This window comes from Elephas maximus, chromosome 27 (genome assembly GCF_024166365.1).
Source record: "Elephas maximus indicus isolate mEleMax1 chromosome 27, mEleMax1 primary haplotype, whole genome shotgun sequence".
Classification (NCBI taxonomy): domain Eukaryota; kingdom Metazoa; phylum Chordata; class Mammalia; order Proboscidea; family Elephantidae; genus Elephas; species Elephas maximus.
The window spans coordinates 20,706,438-20,716,692 of NC_064845.1; the positions used below are offsets into that span (position 1 = coordinate 20,706,438).

Sequence of the window (10,255 nt, forward strand, 5' to 3'; positions counted from 1 at the left end):
CCGTTGAGTCGATTCCGACTCATAGCAACCCTGTAGGGTTTCCAAGGAGTTGCTGGTGGATTCAAACTGCCAATCTTTTGTTTAGCAACTGTAGCTCTTAACACTGTGTCACCAGGGCTCAATCTAGTAGATACTTGGTAGGATATGAACATAGATACTTGACAAGACACCTACAAAGACAAAGGTAAAGTTAATTAAACACACTTTGATACATTCTCTCATTATGTGTCACATGGGCTTAAGTTACAAATGTGTTCAGACTGAGGCTGACCTGGAAAGCAGGTCCCACAAAACGAGAACAACCAACCTATAGGAATAACCCATAATGAGAGTGACCAGACAATTCCTAGTACCACATGCAAAGTACATAGCATGCTCAGAAATGACTCAGGTGGCCCCTCTTACCAGACATACAACTGGATCTTGGGCCACAGTCCCATTCTAAAGCCAGGTTGGCTAGAGGTAGAGGGCCATATATCCTGGTTGGCCCAGGCCTATCTTGGCTTACTCCTGCTGCTCAAGTGATTATTAATAGTGTCCCTTGCCAATTTTAAATGTGTACAGATTTGAATAGTAACTATAGAGTCACTTTAGTTATAAGCTTTCATCTGTGAGCTGGAGGCTGTGGAGGGAGCCTCTAGCCTTTTGGAAAAGAAGACAGGAAGACTCCAGTCCTAGATGGGGAACGGGCATGATGGAACGAGAAAAGCCAGAGTAGAGGTGAAAAGCAGAATATTAGTGCTATGAATTGACCTCTTTTTGTAGAGGATTAGGCACCAAGGATGTCAGGGTACTTGACTGTTACATTTGAGTTAGGGGCAGGCTGCCCAGAAAGAAGGACTAGGAGAGATATTAGCATAGTGCCCCAAATGTGGCTTTTCATAAAGTCCCAACTGTACTCACAATATACTTACTTCTAAGCTTCCTCTGGGCTAACGGCGACCACCATGCATAGCTATCAACCCAACATTGGGAAGATAAAAAGCATCTGCTTGATGAAATTTATCAGAAGTTCTTGGGTGGTGCAAATGATTAGTGCACTTGACTGCTCACTGATGTTAGTGGTTTGGAAGAAGGGGCTGGTGATCTACTTCTGAAAAATCAGCCATTGAAAACCCTGTGAAGCATAGCTCTACTCTGACACATATGGAGTCGCCATGGATTGGAGTCAATTTGACGGCTACTTTTTTTTTTTTTTTTTAAGGCAGAACAGCCTTCGTTTGGGCCTCTGCTCATAATTATGTTACCTGGAGACCTTCAGCTCATTTTCACCTCTACAACAGAGGTTCTTCATATTTTATCATATCTCTCAACTCTCAATATTATGGGCAAAGCTTGATTTTCAAACACGTTCTTGGAAATATTGGCATGGGCCTGTAATCCCTCCTTGATAAGTTAAATTTCTATGGGGTTTTGATTCAGACCCTGGATGGACCTTTCTTCCGAATCTATCTTCTCATGGCAGGACTGAGGCAGTCTCTCCTCTGGCTCAGGAACTGCAGTTGACCTTGGCTATGGCTAGATCCACTGGAATATCCAGCTTTGGGGTTCAGGAAATTTGAAGACAAACAAGAATAGGCATAGCTTAATAGAGCAAAGTTAGGGTAAACATTTCTGTTCTGATGAGCTTTTTGTACAACTAAGAGTAAACATAAATAATTCCATGGATTGGTTTATTCCTTTATTTATAACCACATAGGCAAACTTAGCTATTTTGGTTGTGAATTCTTCTTTTTAAAAAAGTTAGGGAGTTTTTGCAACAGGTGTGCTACCAGAACACAAGTGTTGGTGAAACCATCATGAAATCTAACCACAACGGGAAAAGACCCATATCAACATCATCGTCATTAGACGTGTTGTTTTTGTCAGGTGCTGTGAGGTGGATTACAACTCATAGTGACTCTATGTAGAACAGAACAAAACACTCCCCTGTCCTGTACCATCCCCACAATCGTTGCTATGTTTGAGACCATTGTTGTGACCACTGTGTCGATCCGTCTTGTTGAGGGTCTTCCTCTTTTTCATTGGCCCTCTACTTTACCAAGCATCATGTCTTTCTCCAGGGACTGGTCTCTCCTGATAACATGTCCAAAGTAAGTGAAATGAAGTCTCGCCATCCTTCCTCCTAAGGAGCATCCTGTACTTCTTCTAAGACAGATTTGTTCATTCTTCTGGCAATCCATAATATTCAATATTCTTTGCCAATGCCATAATTTGGAGGCATCAATTTGTCTTAGATCTTCCTTATCATTGTCCAGGTTTCACATGCATATGAGATGATTGAAAACACCATGGCTTGGGTCAGGCGCACCAAGGTCTTCAAGGAGACATCTTTGCTTTTTAATACTTCAAAGAGATCTCTTGCAGCAGATTTGCCCAATGCAATGTGTCACCTGATTTCTTAACTGCTGCTTCTGTGGGTGTTGATTGTGGATCCAAGCAAAATAAAATCCTTGACAGCTTCAACTTTTTCTCTGTTTGTCATGATGTTGCTTATTGGTCCAACTGTGAGAATTTTTGTTTCCTTTATGTTGAGGTGTAATCCATACTGAAGGCTGTGATCTTTGACCTTCATCAAGAAGTGCTTCAAGTCCTCTTCACTTTCAGCAAGCAAGGTTGTGTCATCTGCATATCACAGGTTGTTGATAAGCCTTCCTTCAATCCAGATGTTGTGTTCTTTGTATAGTACAGCTTCTTGGATTATTTGCTCAGCATACAGATCGAATAAGCATGGTGAAAGGTTAGAACCCTGACACACATCTCTCCTGATTTTAAACCACTCAGTATCCCTTTGTTCTGTTCAAACTACTGCCTCTTGGTTTAAGTACAGTTTCCTCATGAGCATAATTAAGTATTCTGGAATTCCCATTTGTCATGGTATTGAATTGTATCCCCCCCCCAAATATCTGTCAACTTGGCTAGGTCCTGATTCCCTTGTATGATAGTCTACCATTTTATCTTCTGATGTGATTTCCATATATGCTGTAAATCCTATCACTATGATGTAATAAGTTAGATTAGCAGCAATTATAATGATGACACAAGATTAGCTAGTGTCTTAAGCCAATTTCTTTTGAGATGTAAAAGATAGAGGCAAGCAGAGAGGCTTGGGGATTTCATACCACCAAGAAAGCAGCACTGGGAGCCAATGAGCACATCCTTTGGACCTGAGGTCCCTGCGCCTGAGAAGCTCCTCAGCCATGGGAAGATAGAGCCTACAGAGAGAGAGAAAGCCTTCCCCTGGAGCTGGCACTCTGAATTCGGACTTCTAGACTACTGGACTGTGAGATAATAAACTTCTCTTTGTTAAAGCCATCCACTTGTGGTATTTCTGTTATAGCAGCACTAGATAATGACCCCATTCTTTGCAATGTTATCCATAATTTGTTATGATCCACACAGTTGAATGCCTTCTCGTGGTCAATAAAACACAGATAAACATCTCTCTGGTATTCTCTGCTTTCAACTATGATGCATCTGACATCAGCAATGATATCCCTTGTTCCACGTACTCTTCTGATTTGGACACACAGATTTGGGTAAACTCACCACTACTGGCCACCTGATCTGCATATGTGGTAGGACTGACAAAATGAAAAAACAAAACAAAACAAAAACCCAGTGCCATTGAATTGATTCCAACTCATAGTGACCCTATAGGACAGAGTAGAACTGCCCCATAGAGTTTCCAAGGAGTGCCTGGTGATGTCCAACTGCCGACTCTTTAGTTAGCAGCTGTAGCATTTAACCACTCCACCACCAGGGTTTCCGGATTGACAAAAGAACCATTGAAAAAATTTGAGAAGGAAGCTACTGAGATGGGAAAGACCTCCCTGGATAAACTGAAAGATGAACGTGAGCATGGTATCACCATTGCTACCTCCCTGTGGAAGTTTGAGACCAGCAGTACTATGTGACCATCATTGACGTTCTGGGACAAAGAAGCTTTATAAAAAATATGATTACGGGACCATGACAGGCTAACTGTGCTGTCCTGATCATTTCTGCTGATGTTGGTGAATTTGAAGCTGGTATATCCAAGAATGGGCAGACCTGTGAGCATGCCCTTTTGGCTTACATACTGAGTGTGAAAGAACTAATTGTGGGTGTTAGCAAACTGGATTCCACTGAGCTACCATGCAGTCAGGACAGATACGAGGAAATCATTAAGTCAGCACCTATATTAAGAAAATTGGCTACAACCCTGACACAGTAACGTTTGGGCCAATTTCTGGTTGGAATGGTGACAACATGCTGGAGCCATGTGCTAATATGCCTCGGTTCAAGGGATTGAAAATCACCCATAAGGATGTCAATGCTGGTGGAACTATCATGCTTGAAGCTCTGGATTGCATCCTGCCACCAACTTGTCCAGATGACGAAGCCCCTGGGTCTTCCTCTCCAGGGTATCTACAAAATTGGTGGTATTGGCACTGTCCTTGTGGGCAGAATGGAGACTAGTGTTCTCAAACCAGGCATGGTGGTCACCTTTGCTCTAGTCAGCATTACCACCGAAGTAAAATCTGTTGAAATGCACCATGAAACTCTGAGTGAAGCTCTGCCTGCGGACAAAGTAAGCTTCAATGTCAAGAACATTTCTGTCAAAGATATTCATCGTGGCAATGTGGCTGATGACAGCAAAAGTGATCCATCAGTAGAAGGAGCTGGTTTCACTGCTCAGGTGATCATCCTGAACCATCCAGGTCAAATCAGTGCTGGCTATGCACCTGTGCTTGCTTGTCACACAGCTCACATTGCTTGCATGTTCGCTGAGCTCAAGGAGAGGATTGATTGCTGTTCTAGTAAGAAGCTGGAGGATGGCCCCAAATTCTTGAAGTTGGATGATGCTGCCATCATTGACATGGTTCCTGGCAAGCTCACGTGTGTTGAGAGTTTCTGTGTCTTCCTCTGGGTCGTTTTGCTGTTCATGATATGAGATGGTTGCTGTGGTTGTCATCAAGGCAGTGGGGAAAAAAGGCATCTGGGACTGAAAGGTCACCAAGCCTGCTCCAGAAGCTCATAAGGCTTAACAAGTATTATTCATAACACCTGCTACCCCAGTCTTAATCAGTGGTGGACGAATGGTCTCAGAACTCTTTGTCTTAATTGGCCATTTAAGTTTAATAGTAAAAGACTGGTTAATGATAACTGAAAATTAAACCTACTGCCATTGAGTTGATTCCAACTCACAGCGACCTGATAGGTCAGGGTAGAACTGCCCCCATAGGGTTTCCAAGGCTATAAACCTTTACAGAAGCAGCCTGCCACATCCTCCTCCTGTGGAGAAGGTGGTAGGTTCAAACCACCAACCTTTCAGTTCACACTGAGTGCTTAACCACTGCACTGCCAGGGCTTCTTGTTAATGATAGCAATGCATCGTAAAACCTTTAGAAGGAAAGGGATGTTTTGTGGCATTTGTTTCTTTGTTGTGCGGCAGTTTTAATTTAATAATTTTAAAAATCAGTACTTTTAAAATGGAAACAACTTGACGAAAATCTGTCACAGAATTTTGAGACTCATTAAAACAGTTTAATGAGAGGGAAGAAAAAGATTGGAAAACTTTGTACAAACTAAACACATAGCTAATGTGGCCACAGTTATAGGCAGCTAGTTACCCTTAATGGAGCCACTGAGTGGCACAGAGGTTAAGCGCTTGACTACTAACCAGGAGGTTGGTGGTTTGAACCTGCCCAGAGGCACCTTGAGAGAAAGACCAGGCGATCTGCTGTTGAAAGGTCTCAGCCTTGGAAACCCGATGGAGCACTTCTACTCTGCATAGATGGGGTCACCATGGGTAAGAATCAACTGGATGGCAACTGGAAAAGAGTTACCTTTAAGAGGCCAGATTTTATCACAATGTATACCAAGTCTTCTGGCTTAAACACATACGGGGTAATTAAAACCAAAAAACTAAACCAGTCCCGTTGAGTCGATTCTGACTCATAGTGACCCTATAGGACAGAGTAGAACTGCCCCATAGAGTTTCCAAGGAGTCCCTGGTGGATTTGAATTGCCGACCCTTGGTTCGCAGCTGTAGCACTTAACAACTATGCCACCAGGGTTTCCACAGGGTAATTAGGTGGGGCTTAATCATGGCCTAACCAAGTTGACACATATTTTGGGGGGACACAATTCAAACCATGACAAGAGCTAAATTCAAATCTGGCTCTAGAACTCACCACATGCCCTTGGACAAAGACTCTCAACTTCTCTACATCTCAGTTTCTACAACTCAAGAGTTGTTCCGAGAGTTGAAGGCTATAATGCACATGACAGACAGCATAGAGCAAAGAGCTAGGACTACGTTGCAGATCTTTACATTTTAGTTCATTTTGCAAAAAATGGTTTTCTGTAGTTTCAAGTTACATACTAGATTTGAGGCAGCGTTCCTTGCTTTTATGTCATATTGCATGTATCCTCACTGCATCTCTTAGACAGTAACTGGCACATAGATACTCATTACACTTTGCTGAAGGAAGGAGGTAAGGAAGAAAAGAACGGAAGAAGGGAGTGAGTGAAGGAAGGAGGAAGGAAAGACAGCAGACAGACTTAACCACAAAATGATGAAAAGTTTTATAACTATTCAGAAACTAAAGGGCAGTGGAATGAGTTGCAAATACATTGTATATGGATTAGAGTTTAGTTATTTCTCTCTAAATAGTGTTTGATGGGTTTTTTCCAGGATCAGTTGTGTTTATTCCTCATTGTACAAAAATATTCACCTATATTCACCTAGGCTACACTCAGAAAAATGCAGGGTTTTACTGCATTTTTTTTTTTTTTTTTAGTCTCTAAGAAAATAATCAGAAAGCAGGGCTGTCCTACGGAACTCATGCCATGTCATAATTATTGTTCAGTTAATAAATAGTTGTAGCAAGATAAATCGGAGCATCAGCAGCCATCTTACTTGGGAGATCTGATTAAAGACTGCAGGAGACCAAAGGAAAATCAAAGACATAAACATTGTTTTTAGTCTTCAATCCAGGAGCCGGTTGTAGCCCAATCATTTGAACATTTTTGTATAGCTCAATGACTCTGTTTCTCACAACACATTATTGTACCTATGGTTGGTCCCTAACCATTTCAAGACCTGTGAGACATACGGTATCTCATCCATTTTGTTATGTCTCTGGAGTTCTTTGGAAAGGAGATAGCCTGATTTTAACACGTTTAGTCTTAAGATGGGAGCCTTTTGAAATGCATGAAACTCAAAAATCCTGAGTGGGAGCCTCATTTTTGTGTAGTACTTGATGCCTCCTGGATATGTGAATTTTCTAAACTTTTGACAGGTTTTCCTTTATTTCTGTGAGATTGGCCTCCTCACTAAGTTTCTCAGTATGTTCTTTTGAGAACATACTTATTGTGAGAATAAGCTATTGCCAGTCTTCATTCAGTCATGGTGGCCATTTTCTCTTTTATGCCATTCATTGTTTCCAGGTATTACTGGCTCCCTTCTTTTCTAGTTCCTGAGCAGTAAATAATGCCTTTCCAATAAGGAATAATGCATTGCAGTAGTACTTTTCAAGAGATTGGAACTCCTATAAGTTATCTTACCCTGGATTCAATCTTAGGGCCCAATCATTGCTTCCATGGGTAGCAGGTGGAATGTACCACTGTGAGCAGTTCTGCAGTATTTCCAGGGCAGCTGTTTCTACTTCTTAGCTGTTTGTTCTGCTTTTGTTGTTAAGACACAGTCCCTGCAGTGCTGTATTAAAAATCATGCTTTCTTTGCTTTGCATTTGAATCCTGCTTTTGCTCGGAGGTTGTAAGTAAACCTTTTTGCGCCTGCAAACTTCTATCGCTGATATAACTTGTATGAACTCTCTACTTTTAAACCCCTTTAAAAGTAACTTGACTGCCCACACTTGGCAAGCAGTGCTGGCAGCAGCAGCTCTGACTTCTTTTCCTCGTATGAGGAAATAAAGGTGTCTTTCCTGTTAGCCCACCTTGGTCTCTCGTTTATTGGCCAATATGAGTCATGCCAAGCAAGAACCTAGGATTTGCATCTGGTAACATTTCTGGCAAGCCCGCCAGGAGCCATATGCTTGGCACCTGAGGTGGATCAGAAAAAAGACCAGCCCTGATGTCTGGCATCATGAGGAGCTTTCTCCTGGAGACCTTTGAGAATCTCTGAAAGCTGACCCCCCTGGGACCCAAAAGATGGCTCTGAGGGAAACACAAAACACCTGAGTTATTTAGTAAGTGCTTAGCTAAGGCCTTAGAAGAGTCCCAAGAAGCAGGAGAAATTGACCATTGAGTGTTTTAGGAATCTGAGGTTATTTGGTAAATAACAGGGTGATTCCTAGGTAAGGCTTTAGAAGAGTCCCAAGAAGAAGTAGGAATTGAGTGCTGAAGGCATAAAAAGTTTCAGGTACCTGTTAAGTTGGTGCACCAGATTAGGTTGTGTGAGTGTATAAGTGTGTGTATTCAGAGAATGGGGCTGCGTCCTTACGGACTGGAACAGGGATTCAGGCAGACAAGACTCTGGCAGCATGCTTGTCCTTTTCCTACTTTTGCCTCTTTGAATATATGCTGAATAAAACGTTTCTTTTTGCTTTACTAAACTTTGTGGTGTTTTCACCCTACAATAGTTAATGTATAGTTGTTGCAGAGATTCTAATCCAGCCAACTTTGAGGAGACCCGGACTGTGGAGCAGAAACTGGCAAAAAGAGAAGCCCTATCTTCTGGACCCAAGCATTCACACTCCACGTCCCTTCAACATCGACGGGGTAAGCGCTCTCAGAAAACAAGCCTTTGCTTATTCTTTTTGTTCTTTTACTCATGTTTTGTTTTGTTCAGCATATTTGTTTAAAAAACTAGTTGTTTGATTAAGGAGACTCTTAGATTTTTTCTTGATCGTTTGTTTAAGAGTGATATCTAGTAACTCTTGGTGAACTGCAGTTTAGGTCCGAATTTGGGAGTATGAAGCATTAAGGAGGTAATTCTATTTTCAGAGCTTTGAGTCACGAAAAGCCACAAAAATTCAGACACAGGTCAACCAGTAAAAGCCATTAGGATGCTCACCGGTGCTCATCACGAGCGTTAAAAACTCCCATGACAGGTTAAGGTGATTGAGAGACAGGCTAGAGCACTGGGCTGCTTGTCACCTGTAAGCAAACTCTCACACAATGAAGGTATACATTGGTCTAAGTGAAACACTGTCCAAACTCCCTGGCATTCCTTGTTAGGTTCCTTTCTGTGGCTCAGAGAAGACCTGGAAAATAGTCCTCTGTTTTGCAAATTTGCAGGGGGAGGTGGTAGCTCCCAACCTGTTATGAAGTTTGCAGGGAGAAGTGGGAGCACCTGATCGGTTTTATAAAATTTGCAGAGAGAAGTGGTAGCTCCATACCTGTTTTATGATACAGTTTCTCAGTAAAGAATCACAATGTTAAAAGCATCAGTAGCTACTTTAAAGCACTTTCCAATTGGAAGAACTAGTATATTCAAGGTCTAAGATAAGAGACTAGGACTCTAGCCGGCAGAATGAATTATCCTCAAAAAAAAAGGAAACCAAAAGCTTGAACCTTAGAGCTTAACATCTTTGATAAATTAGCCTGGATTTCCTCCCTGCTACTGAGACACTGGTTTGGGGTTCATATTTACATACACTTCAAGAAATTAGAATCCCTATATCCTTATTTTGTGTGGTATTGTTTGGTGAGTTCATGTGATCTTTCTGTCTGGTTTTATTCTGAGCGCTTGCTTCTGGTCTAGAGCATTGTGTCTAAGTTCCTGTCTTGTGTCAGGTTGGAGGTTATGGCTAAGAATTGCTGCTTTTTGTAAGGCTGTCTAAGAACCTCAGTTCTTTCATCATCTAAGAAGAACTGTGCCTTGTATCTGTCTTATGATTTAGATTTTTAGTAGCTATATTGAAAAACTGTGTTTAAGTCAATCTTAAAAGCAAAACGTTTCTAAGTAACTTAAGCTAGATATTGCATGAAATGTGTTTTATTTAAGGGAAAGGAATAATTTTGCCTTAAAGTAAAACTAGTAGTTCCAGAGTGGGTAAAAGAAGACACAGGACAAGCCTATGGAGTGGGGGGTTGGGTGGCGGAGGCTAGCCAAGAATTGATTTGTTCATTTACGAAATTGCTAAAGAGCTTTGGTATTACATAGCCTTTCAAAATGCCTTGATCAACTTAAACATATGTAAATGAATCAGAATGGCCTAATCTTGTCTTCAATCATAAGTGAAAAATAGGGAGGGTGGGGCAACACCAGGCCTCCCCAGTCCCCAGTCTCCAAGGTCATATA

General features: G+C 41.7%; 1 pseudogene; it reads left to right on the forward strand.

Moving 5' to 3' along the window:
- Positions 1-1,813: 1,813 nt before the first annotated feature.
- LOC126068242 (elongation factor 1-alpha 1-like) lies at positions 1,814-4,991 on the forward strand (annotated as a pseudogene).
- The last annotated feature ends 5,264 nt before the right edge of the window (positions 4,992-10,255 follow it).